Consider the following 19318-nt stretch of genomic DNA (forward strand, 5'->3'; position numbering starts at 1 on the left):
CAGGGTTTTATAAACATAGACTGCATAAGAGCTTTCTTTAAGTGAAGATTTATTTCATTAAAGGCTATGAGACATGTTAGGATTAGTAATCTACAGTGGGAAGGTATTCACGGCCATATTTATTATTTAGTCACGCAGTGCAGTGAATAAATGATAAATATGGACGTGAGTATCTTCCCATTGTAGATTACTTTTCCTAACATGTCCAAGATACAGAGCATTCCTGCTCTCTCCTTATTCTGTCACACGTTTGGCTGCCGACCTCCAATGCAAAAGACACACAATTGATGGATGGAATGCAGAACAAATCAAAACATCACCCCCAGTCAAGAGATCTGGGTTAAATCCATCATTCTTTTGCTCACCATGCCACCCCAGTTTAGACCTGGCCATATGCAAATCAGTCTTGAACCTGTGCCTCATGGGAACAGTCCAGCCCGAACTGCCGAGCCAGGTCCTCCCTGAGTGGGACGGGTATGCCCAGATGTGGGTCCCGTTCTCTCCATGCCACTGGAGTGAAGCTATCCTGGCTGATGAGGGTTGAAACCCTGAAACCGGTACTAGGGTGCTTGTTTCCAGTACAATGAGGACCTTGCCTGGCAGTTTGGGCTGGACTGTTCCCGTAGGGCGCAGGATCAAGACTGATTTGCATATGGCTGGGTACAACTGGAATGGCATGGGGAGCAAAGAAAGAATGGATTTAGGCCCAGATCTCTGTACTGGGGTGGATGTATGACATTATTCTGCATTCTGTTCATCAATTGTTCTTTTTGCATTCAACCTCCTATGCAGGCACCCTTGCACCGTTGTTTTTGTGCAGAAGGGAGCACCTTACTGCACAAAAACAATCATTTGAGGCTTTTTCCTCCTTTTATGTGTGCTGCAGAATTTTATCAGGGATTATTCTCCGACAAGGATATTCAAACGACCTATTGTGGAGAAAAAGTTAGGGTGGCTTAGTTTTTACCAAGATAGCAACTCTACTATGAGATTTGTTATGCACTACAAGTATGAACAGGATGTTTCATAGATCAACAGTAGTATGTAACTGAAAAATATGCAAACATTCCAACTTTCCATGATTTCGGAAACCACAAATTTCCCTCAAAATTATGGCAATAACCAAATAACCACTGTGTTCAACATTTCTGCCACTAAAATGAAAGAACCTGCCCCCATTGATGTTTGCTTTCTTTTCTTGCTTCCTTGCTTCTGAAAAATGTTGGAAGGTGGCACAAGAAAGCAGGTAAGGAGAACCTCATCAGGAAAACTTTTTAGATTTATTTTGCAGAGGAAAGCATTACCCCTCAATACCATTATGTTTGGCTATCTGCTTTTTTGAGGATGATGTTTCTTTTACAGTTTTTGCTGATTAGTGCTCTCCATTTACTTTGATTAATGAAAAGTATTTTCTGGAAAAGTATAAATACAAGAATTACAATCTTTTACCTTCTGATGTGAACCCTATAACAATGATCCTATACCATTAGTTGGTATGCTAGTTATGCAAATAGGATTCAAAAATAGGTCTACGGTTGGGAATGTGTACATAACAAAAAGTGGTTCAAATTTGTTGGGGTGGAAACACCAAAAGGATCTTGGGATCAAATTGGACCCCAATGCCCCTGAACCAGTCTATCTTGTAGATGAGTCCATAACAGAATATGACATTTGTGAAAGATCTCCAGAAGTTTTCTCCAACAAGCTGGGGCTACTTAAAGGCTACCTCCATAAGACCAAACTCAAGGATCATATCAAAACCGTTGCTCATAAGGCTAGATCTGTCCCATTACTTCTACGGGCCCCTCTGAAAGAAGAGTTGGATAAATTGGAAGCTAATGGAATTATTGAAAGAATTGAGAGTTCAGAGTGGGTTGCCATTGTCATAGCATCCAAAGAAGGGGGAAGAGCATCAGGTTGTGTGTCGATTTAAGAGAAATTAACGCTAACATATGGGTTGATAGACATCCCCTTCCTAACATCAATTAGAGATGCTTAGTATAATTCAAGATGCCAAGTACTTTAGTGTTTTGGATCTTTCGTCGGCATACCAACAGGTAGCTCTTCACCCTGACTCGAAGGCTCTCACATCTTTCATTACTCCTTTTGGAGCGTATCAGTATTGCAGGATGCCCTTTGTATTAGCGTCCACTGCAGCTGTATTTCCACGCGTCATGCAGCACATTTTACAGGGCATTAATAAAGTTCTGTGCTTCCAGGACGATATTCTTATGGATGGCGAATCGAAGGAAGAACACAACAATGTTCTTAAAGAAGTCCTTATGAAACTGAGCAGAGAAGGACACACAAATCAATAAATATAAAATCGGTGTACAATCTGTGGTTTACCATGGCCATACTATTACCAGGCAAGGGATAAGTCCCAAGCCTAGTCTTGTTGATGCAGTTAGATTGGCCCCTGAACCATCCAACAAAGAGGAACTTAAGTCGTTCTTAGGTTTAATTGAATATATGTCTAAATTTGTGAAGAATTTCGCTGAGTGTGTACATTCTCTTAAATCGTTGTTAAAGAAAGGTACCACATTTGAATGGAATGTTGATTGCCAAAAAGAATTCACTTGTATCAAACAAGCTATCTCTGATGCTCCTTTGTTAAGCATGTTCAATTCCAATGCTAAAACCTTTTCAAGCACCGATGCCAGCATGAAAGGATTAGGAGCATCACTCACTCAAAGTGTGGATGGTGAAGAGAAAGTCATAGCCTTTGCCTCAAGATCTCTCAGTGTCCCTGAACGCAACTACTCTACCATAGAAAGGAGGTTCTTGCCTGTTTTTGGGCAATAAATCATTTACATTTTTTTCTGTGGGGCATTCCATTCTCTATAAGGACTGATCATAAATCCTTGATACCTCTATTCTCACAAAGTCTATCGAGAAGACCACACCCTACATCTCCAAGTGAGTATTGGGTTTACAGGGGTTCAAATATAATATGATTTTTGTACCAGGTGAGAAGAATCTGGTTGCAGACTGTCTATCCAGACTTCCCATAGAAGTTGAGGATGTCCATACTGAACTCTCAGACTGTGCCATTCTTGCCATTGACATTCCTGCAATCAGTAAAGATGAATGGACACATTGTAGCCGAGATGATGACACTTTTGTCCCCCTCAAAGAATTCATCTGTAAAGGGTGTTCTAAAGGCATCAAAGATGTTCCAGACCACCTAAAGCCTTTTTGGATTGTAAGAGACAAACTCTCCATAATTGGTGAAAACATACATAGATGTAAAATAATCCTACCACCTAAGGGCATGTATGCACGTTGTATTCATATTGCTTACGAAGGTCATCCAGGCAGAAGTTTAACCAAAAGCAAGATTAGAAACGACTACTGGTTTCCCAACATGGACTCGTTAGCAGAAAAAGTGGTAAAGAATTGCTTTGCTTGTGGATCGAGTGATAAAACCAAAATCATACACAAAGCTCTTCTCCTCCCCATTCCTGTTCCTTCAAAACCATGGGACAAGTTAGGACGTGATATTATAGGTCCCCTCAATACTCTAAATCCACAGCAAAGATTCATGATTGTATTTATCGACTATCATTCACACTGGATTTGTACTAAATTTGTCACTTCTATCACCAGTGCCACTTTTATTGAATTCCTTAAGGACACGTTGTTCATTGAAGGGATTCCTAACGCCATTGTCAGTGAAAATGATGTTCAACTTAATTCTGAAGATATGAAACATTTTATGAATACGTTGTCCATCACTCATATAAAATCTCCCCTCTACTGTCCCAAGGTCAATGGATTAGTTGAAAGGACCAATAGAATGATAAAATACACCATCCAATTAGCTTGTTTCTCCAAAAAGCCAGTATGGGAAGCCATAAGAAGATGCTATTATCTAACCATACCACCCCCAATAGCGTTTCTGGAATCTCATCTTTTGCTTCTCTCAAAGGAAGGAATCCTGGTTCCAAGTTATCTCCTAACTGGCTTAATGGGGGGTGTCCAGTTTGGGCTGACAGATCAGCTGATTCGGACAAAGTTGCTGACCACCAATCTGAGTACAAATCTAAATATGACCAAAAATGGGGAACAAAGAACAGAGAGTGGCGCACTGGCCAATGGGTGGTAATCAAAAGACCTTATGTGACTCGTTCTAAGACCTCGTCTTTCTCCAAAACTTTGAGAATAAAAGTTAACAAAAACTCTGTGCTACTGGAAGATGGAAGTACTTGGAGCATGGACAATGTAGCGGAATGCCCCAAAGTATTAATTCCTGATAGCAACAGTCCCGAAGAATCTGGGGACACTTTGCCTACTGTCAGACCACCCAAAGATGTCAGGAGTTGCCATCCTCCTTGTTGGCAAAATGACTATGAAATGTATTTTCTTGCACTGCAAATTTACTATTGTGTTCTTCTTGGTCCTTTGCTTTCCCTTGTAAGGGAGATGTGTTGTAATATAGTTCTAATTAGGTTGATCCCTACCTTGCCTTTCTCTCCTACCCTTTCTCCCCCTCCTGTTCCCTTGGTATCGCCTCTTTAGAACGTTCGCTGTGAAGCTCATCTTAGAATGTTGGGCACACAGCTTGTCAGTTGGTGCTAGAGATCCAGAGAATAAAGAACGTAACTTACCTTGTGGAATCTTCATTCTTCCAACACAGGATTTCCTTATTCTATTGAGTAGTAGAAACCAGGAAGAGATTACCACTCCAAGTTGGGGTTTCATAGAGAGTTCCTTGTCAATGAGGACCCCAAGACATTTTACTGATTTCTTGGAGGAGCACCCATCGCAGAAGGCCAAAATGATGCATACCAGAAGTTGAACATGCTCCTGATGATGACAATCTCAGTTTTATCTGAGTTTTATTATAGATGGTTGCTGTTCAACTAGTCACGGATAAACAGCATTGTATTTTGGAAAACCTCCCTTGATTCAGAAGTGTTGTCAGTGTTAAAAACTAGCTGCATGTCATCTGCATAATTATAGATTTTGACATTCATTTTTTTGAGGGTGTGAACTAGAGGGGCAAATATACAGATTGAAGAGATGTGGAGAAATGGAGGATCCCTGTGGTACACCGCAGTCTAGATGGACTTTGGTGTTTTGAAAGGGGTCAAATGGATGGATTGTGATCCACCCTGTAAAAAATAAATGATCCAGTTGAGCACAGTGTCTAGTAACCTTGCGGCCTGGACACCGTTCACAAGGAGATTATGGTCAACCATGACGAAGGCCACAGATGGGTCGAGAAGAACCAGCGTCTGGGTATAACCCCTGTTGTATTCTTCTCACATGTCTTCGATCACAGAGAGAAGGATAGCTTCAGTGGAGTGAGCCAGGCAGAAGCCAGCTTGGCAGGAATCGAAGCATTTGGACTTCGCCAAGAAAGAACAGGTGTTTTGAGCTACATGTGTCTCCACTACCTTTGCTAACAAGGGTAGTAGGGTGATGGGCTGAAAATATTTCAGTATGGATGGATCTTCGCTAGCTTTCTTTACAAGGGGTACCCCTATGGCCTTCGTAAATGAGCTAGGTACTTGGCCTTGGGTAAGAGGTAACTTGAGGAAAATAGCTGGATAAGTGAAATTAGAGAATGCTGTTTTTAAGACTTTCGGGGGACAAGTGTAATTTGGAGAACCCAATTTGCCTTTGATCAGCAGGTCCACAAGGCAATCCTTGCTGATAATGGGAAAGGCGGAGAGGGTAACTAGATTTCTGTCTTCTGGGGTGGTTTCATTAGAGAATTAGCTAGGGGGAATGCTGTCTTTAATGATCTTTAAGTTCTGAGTCAATGAAATGGGTAGTATGACTCTGTCATGGTTTGAACGTTTGGAAACAATGCCAACCTCCTTTGATATGTTCATAGAATTCAAGATTTTATTTGTAGAAAAATACATATTTGACTTGCAAAATATGCAGTTTGTATTCTTTGGGATGTTTTTCGAAGACTTCCTTCTTGTTGGGTGCATAATTGTTCTGCCATTTGCGTTTGCAATGGCATAGTTTAAGTTTAGCCAGTTTTAGATCATCTGTGAACCATTTGGATTTGTCGTGTCATCTGACTTGTTTGACTTTACGAAGAGGGACATGCATATTACTAGCTATCACTAGCCAGTCAATGATTGCTTTCCTATAAAGATCGATGTTATCATTTGGGTCAGGTAGAGTGGGTGCTAAGGATTCACAGAGGGAGTTCAGATGTACCTCGGATCTAGCTTCTGAAAAGCATTCCAGGGCAGGTTGACTATCTTTTGGGAGACCAGGCCAGTTAGTTGGAATTTAATAAAACAGTAGTCAGACCATGAATAAGGTTATACCATTAAGTTGGAGAAGGATAATTTCATGGACCGGATTTGATCTAAGGTGTGTCCTTTGATGTGGGTTGGTGAGAACACGTGTTGTTCAAGAATGAGGTTACTGAGGAGATCAAATAAGTGTGTGGATGACTGCCTTCCTTTATCCTCGTTTGCCCAGTAGTTAGAGTCACTGACCAAGGTTTTAGCATGGTGGATAATAAAAGGGGAAATTAACTAAAAAAATAGTTATGGGAAGTGCTTCATATAGTCTGGTGGTCTATACATAAGAGTACATATGAGGAGGGGAAGTCAGGGATTCAAGTTTAATCATGAGGCTGTTGACAGTTAATTTAATTTAATTTAATTTGGGGAATCTAAGGGGTTTCTTGATTGCTGTAGCTATGCCACAACTTACTTTAACCGCTGGTCTGGTGGTTTGGAGAAGGTAGTAGCTATCAGGTAGGGCAGCTATGATATCAAGAGAAGATTCATCAGTGATTTTGGTCAGGAGTAGGATGTCAGGTGATTCTGAGCCTAGTAAATGAAAGATCTTTGTTTGGTGTTTGACCATGAAGTGAGTATTGAGGTAGGTAATCGTTAGCTGGTTAGTAATAGAGCCATGGCTATTTGATTGGAGTTCCTAACTGTAGCAGCGACAGGTGTCGCAATTGTTCTGGCTGAGATCATAGTGGGAGTAGTGTTATTTAAAACCCTAATTTGTGTAATTTCAATAGGAGTGGGGGGTCTAATTGATGACTTACTGATTGAAGGCATTTGAGGTCATCTGACGAATAGGTGAATATTTGGGCATATTGACTGACCCCTGGCCACGGACACAGATGGACTTGTCTTTGGTGAGCCCACTGCGCGCGTCCGCTGCGCGTCCTCACAGCTACTGGCACTAAAGTGTCAGGGAGCTCTGATTCTCCTTGGCGCTGATTGTTTTCCTCCCAAATTCAAGATTCAACTTAATTCAAGATTCCCCTTTGGGCAAATAGTATAATTACAATTAACATTTTAAAAGACTTTAGGTGCTCTTTTGAAAGTTCTAAAGTGCAGATAAAGAATGCGGCTTCGAGCATTTCTCAATTACAGACACGTCCACGCAGCTTCTGGCATTAAATGGCCGTTAAGCTCTGATAGCCCCCTAAATTAATCAATCAATCACGTTAATAAAATTAGCCTATTTTTTTCCCTTTAAAAAATATATATATTATTTGTTCTTTTGTAAGTTGCAGAAAGTATAATGAGACACTTTCATTAATAGGACACACTACTATGTTTTAGCAAACCATTAAGAGACCTATTCAGAATATATATTAAAGCATGACAAGATTGTTAAAAATGAATTTTTGGGGGGCATGGCTAGAGAGGCCAGCATGGTAGAAGAGCTCTGCACTGAAAATCCCTAGCATACGTTATTTATCCTGTATGCCACCGGCCTAAGGCTGACAATTGCATGTGTTTGAACTGCTGGAGATGGGGGAGTTGCCCCCACGTTGTGGCTTCTGATGCATCCAGCTTCCAACATTAGGATTGTGGACTAAGTACGTTGCTTAGGCAGTGAAGGAAACACCATCTGCTTGACGCCACTTGCATCCAGTGGGACTTCGGAGAAGCCTGAAAAGAGTGTGACCATTCCTGTCAGCCCCAATCCTGACCTCTGAGACTCACTGAGGCAAGAGACCCTTTTTTTGGGAATACTCTGCTAATTGAGGCAACTGCTGGGGACCCCATATGCCTGTTTCCTCTACCCCCTTCGTTTTCGGCAGTGAGGACAGTGGAAGACAAGCCTCCCTGTGCATTACAGATTTCTGCCCCCGCGGCGCTGTGGATGCACATCGATGTAGGCCTGAATATTGATGAAAAACAGGGGCTTCCATATAGACAGCGCTTATCACCCGAGCATATGCAATCCACCCCTCATCACACCATATTGACCAGGAGTCAGAACACTATCCAGATTTGCTGCCGAGGATTGCCGTGCTGCATTACCCATTGGGGGCTACCTGAGAGTGCAAGCAAGCCCTTTTACTCATGTACTGCATACCTCAAATCCGTGTGCTCACCTGAATACAAGATCCCCGCAACTGTCTGGTGCTCCTGGTACATAACAGATATCCTTTGACCCCTGATATACTGAGGACACTGTAGTGGCTCTGTCGGATCCTCTCTCTTTGTCAGTTGGCACTGCACTTCTATTAATTGCAATAACCCCTCATGTCTTGTTGGTGGGGGAATGTGTCCACCTTTTGGTCCTCCCGACCCATTGGGGGTCACTCATACTGTGTAACCTAGAGTGCGCAAGTAGACCCCTGAAATCTCCTGGCTACACTCAGTGGTAATGGTAGAGAACTGCGGGATTGGTGGAGAGACAGTTAAGTTCCACTGGGTGGCACGAGAAGTTAATACTATTGGACTTGAAAGTGCCTCCTGATTACTTATGAGTGGCACTTCTAGTGCAAGCTATCATGGCTAAAGGTAAAGATTTTAAACCTCAAAGACGAGGCAAACTAGTCCGCAATACAAAAGCGGTGCCCCCTTGGTGGAGGCAGAATGGAACAGTATAGACATACCATACAATGCAGTCTTGCTATTAACTGTTGAATCCTCGTGGGAAGCTATTGAGAGACGCATCAGTAAGGTCAGATCTAAGGTGTCTCTCTTGTGGACCTGCGGATTTTATCAGAGAGGATCACAACGGCAGAGGCATGGATATCAGAGGTTGAAGATACGACCAATAGTCTATGAAAGGAAGTCTCCAAAATTGGGGCTGTGGTGATAGACCTTAATTGGAGGGTGGATGATGTGGAAAACTGTGCAAGAAGCAATAATATATACTTTGTGGGCTTTCCAAAATGGGTTTTGGGCCCCAGCATGGGGACCTTTCTGACTGATTGGCTGTGAGATTTACTTGTGATAGAGCAGTTCTCCTCATGTTCTTTTATAGAACGTGACCACATGGCTCTAACTCCCAAGCCACCCCGGGGCACTTCTCCTCATTCAGTGATAGCCTGGTTCCTGAACTTCCTGGATAGATACATGATACTAAGGGAGGTCAGTTGCCTGTGAGAGGTCCAATATGAGAAAAGTAAAATCATGGTGTTCCCAGACTATTCTAGAGAGTTGCCGCAACAGCGGCATACTTTTGATTCCGTCAACGGTCAAGCTGAGAGACCTCTCACTGAAATATATGCTACTGTTTCCCTCAAAGCTTAACATTCTGCTTGAGGGTAAGATTATTTTCTTTCACTCCTCAGAGGAGGCATGGACCTGGCTGAAGTAGCGACCACCTCTGTGACACACCGAAGATGGCCAGGACAATGGAAGCGCGCCGTACCAGGAAGGGGCGAGGCCCAAGACATGTAGATATGGGAGAAGGAGACAAAGCTGAACTAATGGGCCTTGGCACAGAGGGACCTCACTGTGGCGAACCAACAGGAGCAGAGGCCCAGACTGTCTTCCGACACTGAAGGTGACATACCCTCACTATGTAAAAACTAAAAAATGGCTGGTGACCCAGGTGGCCGGACTCCCCGTGCCTCAGACGGGGACCAATGTTCAGATATGGATAAAACACATCCACTAGCCAAAGAAATTGCACTGTTGGAACAGAGACAATGGGGGAACGAGTCCCCAATTAAAAATGCCGCCATGGGCGAAGATGACCTGAGCAGCTGAAGGGTGGCACAGAATCACTATTTTAATTCCTAGGGATTACTGGAGCCTCTACTTCGCTCCCTGTGAAAAACTATTGTGATTGTTACTATTTTTCTAATAATGTAAAGGTTTTGAGAATGTAAGAGGGAGTGGGTTTATTTGAGAAGGGGTGGGCCAAAGACCTCTCTTGTTTGTCTCTTAGCATGGTTGCCAGGTTGGAGAGTTGGGGGAAATGTGTTGGAGGCAGGAGAGGGTGGGGGACAGGATTGAGGTGGGGAGTGAAGGCAGTTAGTTGGGGAGGTTAAGTTGACTCTACAAATGGGATACGTACACAAGTTACATGAATGCAAAAAGTGGGGTCCAACATGAGAAGGCCAGATGACACCTTTGAAAGTGAATGATGGGACCATGCTAACAGATTATTGAAAGGTAAACATGCAAAACAAAGGAACAGTGAGCCAGAACCAAGATCACACATCCCTGCTCATTACCAATTCATTTGGAATCCAATATGGAAAAGAAGTATTGTGTGCACAACCACTGCACCCGCTGTTTCAAGAGGTGTGCCCCTTAAAGGGTCAGAGAAGTTCAACCAATGTATGTGAAACATACCGCCCAGTTATTATTTACATATATTAGTCCAATTCTGTCTTGTGTTGTTCAAAGTGTTCTTTATTTTTCTTGTTCAGGGCTTGAGTATTATCCTGCAAGGTGTATGTATAATAAGCATGGAATTTCAAATATGTGATTATCTCCTATTCAATAAGACCCCAAATTTCGAATCACACTATGAAACCGATCTGTGAAACATCGAACGGCACTTATCAAGGTGACCAATCCTTTTCTTGCGACAATGATGAGGCAAAGCATTCGCCCTCAAAATTTGACCATGCCCCAAGACTTCCCAGCAGATCTACACCTGGAACTGAAGAAAATGTAATAGTAAACTTTTTACTTTAAATATTCTTTTTAGATTCACTGTACCGTAACTCACCTTTTGTTTTATCTACGCCCCACACATACTGACTTTCATAAGATTATGAACAGCACAAGTTCATGCATCTCCCCGGCAGTGTCTGGTTTGTACAGTGCTACCACTACCAATTTCTGCACCTGGGTTTAATGTGTGTTTTCTTCTTGTAGCATGGAAATCACTAGCTAGAAATTATGTTGAAAGACAGAAACTAGATGGCATTTGGCTGGAACAGCTTCTGTAAACACACGTGTCACTGTTTACTTCCCTGCTAAAAGACAAGTGGTATGCTACTTGTATGACCTATATATATATCACATAGGCTTATACAAAATATTACATTTAAACCAAAAAAATTAATAATCTTTACCAGCCCCAGTCTGTGCAGGTAACAGCGGTGGGGCGGTGGGACCGTGTGCGGTGGGATTTCGAGGGATGATGCAGAGAGAAAATTAATCATTTATTTAATTTTCTCTCTGCTTTGTCCCTCAAAATCCCCCCCCCCATGCGGCCCCACTGCCCCACCGCTGTTACCTGCATGGACCACGGCTTATCCTTACCAATACAGAACCTTCGGGTTTGTCTGCAGCATCTTCAATTTCATAAGCAATGCAACACCAGTGTTTTCCTACAAGCTGTTAATCAAACATCAATGGTTTGAAGTGCCACACATAACTAGAAAATAATTAATAACCACAACAACAATCATATTCCTTACAGCATTTTACTATTTATTCTAGTGCACTGTTTCCCTAACTAAAAGTTTAAAAGTCACAAAACACTACCCATGTCCACACCACAATTAAATGTGTATTACATTTGTAAGTAGTAATTACTGTGTTATGTACAATGGTAATAAGGAGTTAGGCGCTTTAGCACTAGATTCTGAAACAGATTAACCACTGCTTTCACAAATCAATATTGGAGAAGAAAAGTTGTTTACCATTGATATTTTGTCAAAATGGATAGCACTTGCATTACCTGTGTTCCTTGATTTGAATCTTCAACCTCCTAGTGGAGGTGGAAGAATGTTGAGTGACCAGCTTCCATATTTGCAGCATACTCCTGTTTCTTTTGCCTCTTTATTCACATAGGATTGCAGCCCTTACATATAGCTGCTCTCCCGCAGAGACTGTTAAAATGGTGTAGCTCTTTGTATAGGGCAGAAAGCACACCTTTGGAAAGAATGAAGGATAATGGTAAAGGCTGGTTTGGAAAGGGTGGCAGGAGATCATATACTTAAAAAAATACTTTGGTATAAGGTGAAGGAGAGAGTTTTGGAGGGTGGTGAAGAAAAGTGTTAGAACACCAGATGCTGTTTTCCAACTAATATTGTGTAGAGTGGGCACAAAGAGGCTGAATTGAAGTTTTGGGCCTGTTTGTGGTCACAAAAAGCCCCAAAACTTCAATTCAGCCTCTTTGTGGCCACACCAAGGGTACAGGACCCGAGGGACACCACTTGGGGGTCAGGGGCTTGCTACAGCTGGATATGGGTGCTGGTGCATGTGGTTGTAAGTCTGTTATGTCCCTGTGGCTCGGTATGTCCCTGTGGCTCTGAAAAGGAGGCAGGCAGACAAGCCCTTCAAGTTTGGGAGTCCTGGGTTCAGGGGCAGCAGGGCAGCAGTCCAACAAGACAGCAGTTCAGCAAGGCAGCAGTCCAGCAGTGCAGCAGTCCTTTCAGCAGCACTGTAGCCCTTCTTCCTGTCAGAGTTTCCACAGGTACAGCAGTCCTTCTTCCTGACAGAGTTTCCACAGGTCCAGAAGTGCACTGAAGAGTTGGTGTCCGAGGTACAATATGTAATCCTGGTTCTTGCTTTGCAGTGGTAGAAGCTTCTTGATGTTCGCTTTGACGTGAATAGGGGGTATGCAGTCCTTTGTGTGGAGGCCGGACACAGCCTATTCAAGTATAGATAATACTGTGCCCAGCTCCTCCAGTTACGATTCCGTCCCCCAGTCCAACTCTCCTCAGGATTCTGGTGATGCAATAGGGGTTCCACCTCTTGACATCCCCAACTCCTGCACTAATGGCACGGAAGGTTAGAGCGATCAAGCAAGGTAAGGGAAGGAAGGGTACAGCAGGGAGTAGAACCTGTAAAAGAAAAAACATATGAACACAAACAAACACATAGGCATGTAAGGCTACTCTCATAAATTCTCACTAGAAATGAATACACATTCTGTTGGTTACAAAACTGGTACTCCTTATACTATCTTTGTTAGCACCAATATTACCTCATATTCATACCGACAAATAACCCAAAGCCAAGCCCCCGCTCCGAACATTCATACGTGGCACGATAACAGCTGAGAACAAAATAACACCCCCTCCCCTTCTTTGTAATCCTGGAAGGGAACTGTGAGTGTGTTAGGGTCAGCAGGAACCCTTCTGTACCAGTCCCTCAAAGGTAATGACTGAATAGTCTCGACAAGGCATGAGTGGACAGGTAACTAGGCACTAGGGGATTTAATTATCGCTGCGTTCACTGGGCTCACGCAGTGTTCTGAAGGGTTCAGAGAATCCCCTTTTCTTTGCCGTGCTGTAACCCTAAGAGTCTTCCCACCACGGTTGCTTCACCGCCAGTGGAATGCGCATCAAATGAAAGGAACCAACTGGGACCCCCCCAGCTCCCCTTAATGTTGTCTCAGAAGGGAGGTAGGTAAGATCCGGTTCACCAACAAAGGAACACTAACGAATCACCGCGCTTTCAGCGTCGGAGTCCGCTGGGCAACGCCGTGCGAGAGGGCGTCTCAGGTAAGGAAAGTAACTTGACGGACCTCCCGTCTAATACGGAAACACAGAACACTTAACTGGCATTTACAGACGCTGTGTCCTGGTGCAGCGTCGGCGATACGTCTCCAGCAGCAGACCGGCTGCTTCGAAGGTGCCCAGCAAGGGAGGCAGATTCCGCTATGAGCTCGTCATCTCGAGGTCTCCATCAGCGGTTGAGAAACGCTTCACGGCACTTCCTTCTCCGAACGGGGTCTGGGACTGAATCGCACTCGGGAATTACGCACGACGTCCTGTGCGCGTTACGTTTATTTTGTGTGCCCGGCTCCTCCCCCTCCCGGTCCTCGGGCATTCTGAGGATTGTAGGCAAGGCAGGCGCGCGATACCCGATCCCTGACACCTCCCTCCCATCCTGCCAGTGATGGCCCATCCAGGCACACCCCAGCTCTCTATTTTGTGTACCTGCCTAGGAGGAATACACAAAGCATAATTATCAGCTACAACCAGTCATGTGGCACACAGACAGGTTGGAGGCACTAAATGGTGAAGGCAGGAAAAGGTCAACTTTTTAAAAGTGGCATATTAAAAATTGTAATTTAAAATCGTTTTTTACCATAAGAGAGGATTTTTCATTAGGATTCCAAAGACAACAAACATGTACAAACATGTACTGCTAACCTGTTTTCATTTAGAAGTTACAGCTTATTGAATGTAACAAGAAAACTCCAATGTTATTTTGTGGGAGAGGCAGGTCTTGCAAAAGTGAAAAAGTATTTTGTTTTCACCACCAGGACATTTAACACTTAAGGGTAAATGTCCAACTTTTTAAATACACTTTAACCTGATCTCTGGGCTGTCCAGGGCCTACCCTAGGGGTGACCTATATGGTTCGGCACTGGTAATTTTGTCAGGTCTAAATGGCAGTTTAAAACTGCACACACATGTTGCAGTTGCAGGCCCGAGACAAGGCTACTTAAGTGGGTGGCACAATCAATGGTACAGGCCCACTAGTAGCATTTAATTTACAGGCCCTGGGTACAGGCAGTACCACTTTACTAGGGACTTAGGTACTTTAAATGTGCCAATTAGGTATAAGCCAATTCTACCATGTTTTAAGAAAAGAGTGTAAGCACTTCAGCACTGGAAACCAGCGTTAAAGTGCACTGATTCCTACAAGCCAACAAAAATGGGTTCAGCAAAATGGAAGCGTGAAGTCAGTTTGGTGATGACCCTGAAGAAAAGGCCAAGTTCACCACTGTCCAGAACATATTGTTTACCACTTAGAGGTTAAAAGTAAGATCATGGGCATCTCAACCTCTTGCCCTAGTTATGGTTGACGTCAATTGGAACCCCTCAGTGGAAATCAATTGCGCTATTGAAAGGTACCCAACAATAGTTCTATATAATCACAATCTCATACTCACAATGGCATGCCAAAAAGGAATCATTTTCAATACTATTTATAGCTCAATTCATGCATTGTATCTAATTAAAAAAAAGGTGCCACTCAGCGCCTCTACTTCTATGCTGATATGCTGCAAAGGGTCGTGTCAGCCCAAGGCTGTTCAAAGCTGGGATCATAGCTGGTCAATTGATGCATGACCCCACACACATGCTCCCAGCTGTCATGACATCCTGATAGGGTACACCTTTCCGGGTCATTCACCAGCCACCAACATCCCAGGGGGTTGTGTCCTTTCAAAATAAAGGAGTGCAACCACTTCCTCCCTCGGAAAGATATTGCACTGCACCAGCCTAACAGTAGGATAAAAAAAGATCTGGTCTCTGTCCTCAGTTTGTGAAAAGCAGTAGGGCGGGGCTCCTCCACCCTAGTGAAGAAGCTGCCCCTGCCTAAAGCCCACCCACATCACTACACAACTCCTTTAATACCTCTGCCACTGCACAAAAGCACTGCTAGACATGGCAAATATACATCAGTTTAGCAAAGCATAAGTTGCAAAACCAGCAACAACAAAATCTTTGCCTTGTGCATCACGTTCGTCATCATCTCTGACTATTTTTTACATGGTTAGATACATTTAGAGTATATAACCTTGTGAAGTATTTGACCAGATCTACACAATGAATACACATGTTATGCAATATTAAAATTTAACAAGGACAGTCAAAAACCATTGTTCTTTATTCAGAGACATTTTTTATGCATACCTCACATATTGTTCAAAGTTCTCATGTGAATGACTGTCACCCTGCTTAGAAAAACTATGCAGCTTCACACAGCCCTACTTGCAATCATGCCCTTGGAATATAATCTTCAAAGTAAGCAGTTTTCTGCAGATAAAATGTGCCTTCAAAACTTTGTTTTTAAAGTATCTGAAAAACAAAGCCAGTTATAAATGCAAACACAACATGGCAACATAATTTCAGCACTGCATAATTGTTTTATGCTATTCTTCTTGGGATGGAATACATTAAAAGGGGTAATGGTTTTGTAAAACTGGAAGTCACAGGTCCCAAATACTAAGGCGGTACATTTCTTTTCTCAAAATGTGAGGGCCCCAGAAACAAACACCTTGGTTATCGATCCAAAACATAGTGCAACACACAGGTAATAAACAATTGACCATCACTCAGTATCAAGGAAGCAATCACAGGGCAGAAGCAAAGTGAGCCACCAAGTATTAATGATTACCAAAACCCTAGTTGACTTAATGGATGTCAAGTAGGCAGCAGCAGTCCCGACTTCTCTAAATATTAAGGTTTCCCCCAAAAGGTTATCCCTTATTGCACAACGTACAACATGATAGTCTCAGCGTCATTATCCACAAATTCAGTTATGGTTTTCTGCATAATTATTTTCCTGATACCTATAGATGGACATGCATGGGGGAAAATGTTAATACTGATTCTGGTGCAATACTTTCTAATTTTTAGGTGCCCATTGGAGGATGACGTCACAAGGGGTTTTGTCTTGTAAGACCAGCTCGATTGTCCCACTGGCATCAATGTCTAAATTGAGATATTTGTTGAAAGGAGAAGGGGTGACCCTGTTCAAGCAACAGCCACAAACTTGGTCAGGATGAACCACAAAAGTCATTAAATTAACCTGTGCTTAATCCTCTGGCAGTTTGGCACAAAAGCAGTCAGGCTTAAAGCAGAGGCAATGGGAAAAGTATTTATGCAACACTCAAACAGTAATAATGTGAAAACACAATGCAAAAACGATCTCACGCCAATTTTGAAAAATAGTGTAAATATTTATAAATGATATGACACAAAAAAGATAAAAATCAAATTAGTACAAGTGGAGTTATGAAGTTTAAAGTTTAAGTTAAAAACTTGTGACTAAAAAAATAAAACCACCAATCACGGATATCTAGTCATGTGAGACTGGGTCAAAGTCGAAAAATATTACCGATCTCAATAGAGCCCGGGTAGGATACAAAAAGTGGACTGAGCCCTTTTGTTAATTACCTTCAGACGTAGAAGATATTTTGAAGAAAAGTGTTCTGTGACAGTAAAGTTCAGCGGTGCAACACTGCAGGCGTTGTCCGAGGAAGCAGCGTCATTGTTGGGGAACCGCTGGGTGAAGTTGCAGTGAAGATTTCTATTTTTGGACGTATTCACTTTTTTGTTAGTCAAAACTCTCCAGGGTGTAGCCAATGAGAGTTCCCTGAGGCCAGATAACCTTTTGCCGAAGGACAGCTGAACAGGATTTACTGCTGTATAGAAGAATGTAGCAAGAGTTGCTACAAAGTCAGGCTGACTAGCGATGCAACTTGGGAGGATAGATGAGCAGGTTGGTCCCGGTCTTCTCTTCATTCTCAGAGCAGTTTTTAGCCAAGTACCAAGTTTTGGTTTTTGGCTATCTGGGCACCTTTAGAATCACCACCGGGGGTCCAGGATTCGAGGGGCACCTCTTGGGGAATTAGGGCTTACTCAGACTTACTCCAGTTAAGGATTCAAGATGGTTGGAGCCGTTTGTGTGCTGGAGGCTTTGAGTAGGAGCCCAGTCAACTAGCCCTTGGAGTTGCTCTGGTGGTCCTGGGTTCAACAGAAGAACATGTCCAAATAGCAGGACAGGTATGGAGAATTGAAGGCAGACTTCAGGCACCAATGAAGTCCTTCCAGGTGCAACCAGGCAGTCTTCTGAAGTACACAGACAATCACAGCAGCAGGCAGTCCAATGAAAGTCCTTACGCAATTCCAAAAAGTGAACTGAAGAATGGGTCTGAGGGTCCCCTTTATTATCCCTGGTGCCTCATTTGAAGTAGAAGTTTCTAGAGAATTCTCTTTGAACTGCTTGACGTTTCTTGCTTCTCCTGCCCGTGTTCCAAGTTGGTAGCATGAATAATGCAGCATTGATAAGTCCTTTGTGTGGAGGTAGAGCACAGGCTATCAGTTGCACCCCCCCCCATATCATGTATCAAGGTTCAATTATCAGCTACACCCAGTCATGTGACCCATCAACAGTCTGCAGGCACCAAACAGGGCAAGTAAATGCTAACTTTCTAAAAGTAGCATTTGTAAAATTGTAACTTAAATTCTGACTTTACCATTAAAGAAGATTTTTAATTACAATTTCTCAACACCAAGCACGGAATGCTCACCTGTTTCCAATCAAATGTTGAAACCTATTAAATGTAATGTGGCAACCTAGTGTTATTCTTTGAGACAGTTAGGCCTCAAAGCAGTTAACATTTGTTTTACTAGTTTTTCACTCCCAGGACATGTAAAACTTAACAGTACATGTCCAAACTTTCAATTACATGCCCCTGTTTGATGGGCTACTGAGGACCTACCTTAGGGATGACTTAAATGCAATGAAAGGAGATGTTAAGGCTTGGTAAGGAGCTTAGATTGCCAAGTCAAATTGGCAATTTAAAATTGCATTCGGGCTACAACGGCATACTTGGGACGTGCTTTATGGGGCTACTGGAGTGCATGGCATAAAGAGTGGTGCAGAGCCATCAGTGCAAAAAACTAAACGGTGATGGTGTAATGTTTGAATTAATCTCAGTCATTGGCAATCGCTTGGGCCACATGCCAATCTATCTTTGTATGCCTACCATGCCACCTCAGTTAGGACCTAGCCATATGCAAATCAGTCTTGACCCTGTGCCCCATGAGAACAGTGCAGCGTGAACTCCCAGGCCAGATCCTCCCTTAACCGGAACACCAACAGCTCAGGACCAATTTTGCCCTAGTTAGGGCACTTCAGCCAGGTATACCTGGTTTCCAGTGTCACACTCATCCCAGGGCCCATGTCTGGGCATACCTAACACATAGGGTAGCAAATGCATAAAAAAACAAGGTGATGGATGGAATGGATGAATTAATCACAGCCACTGGCAATCGCTTGGACGACATCCCAATCCATCCTTGATTTGCCCTCCAAGCACCCTAGTTTGGACCCTGTCATATGCGAATCAGTCTTGACCCTGCTCCTCATGGATACAGTCCAGCCCGATCTGCCAGGCCAGGTCCTCCCTGAACTGGAACATCAGTAATCTAGGAGTGGTTTCACCCTAGTTAGGGCTCTTCAGCCAGGAATAGCTTGGCTTCAGTGGCACAGTGAGCCCGGGACCAACATCTGGGCATACCCAGCACACTTAGCAAGGCAAATGCAAAAAACAAGTGGATGGATGGAATGCTTGAATTGATCTTAGCCACTGACAATCACTTGGGCCACATCCTAGTTTATCTTTTTTTGCCCCCCAT

Source organism: Triturus cristatus, chromosome 4_2, assembly GCF_964204655.1.
Source record: "Triturus cristatus chromosome 4_2, aTriCri1.1, whole genome shotgun sequence".
NCBI classification, from domain to species: Eukaryota; Metazoa; Chordata; class Amphibia; order Caudata; family Salamandridae; genus Triturus; species Triturus cristatus.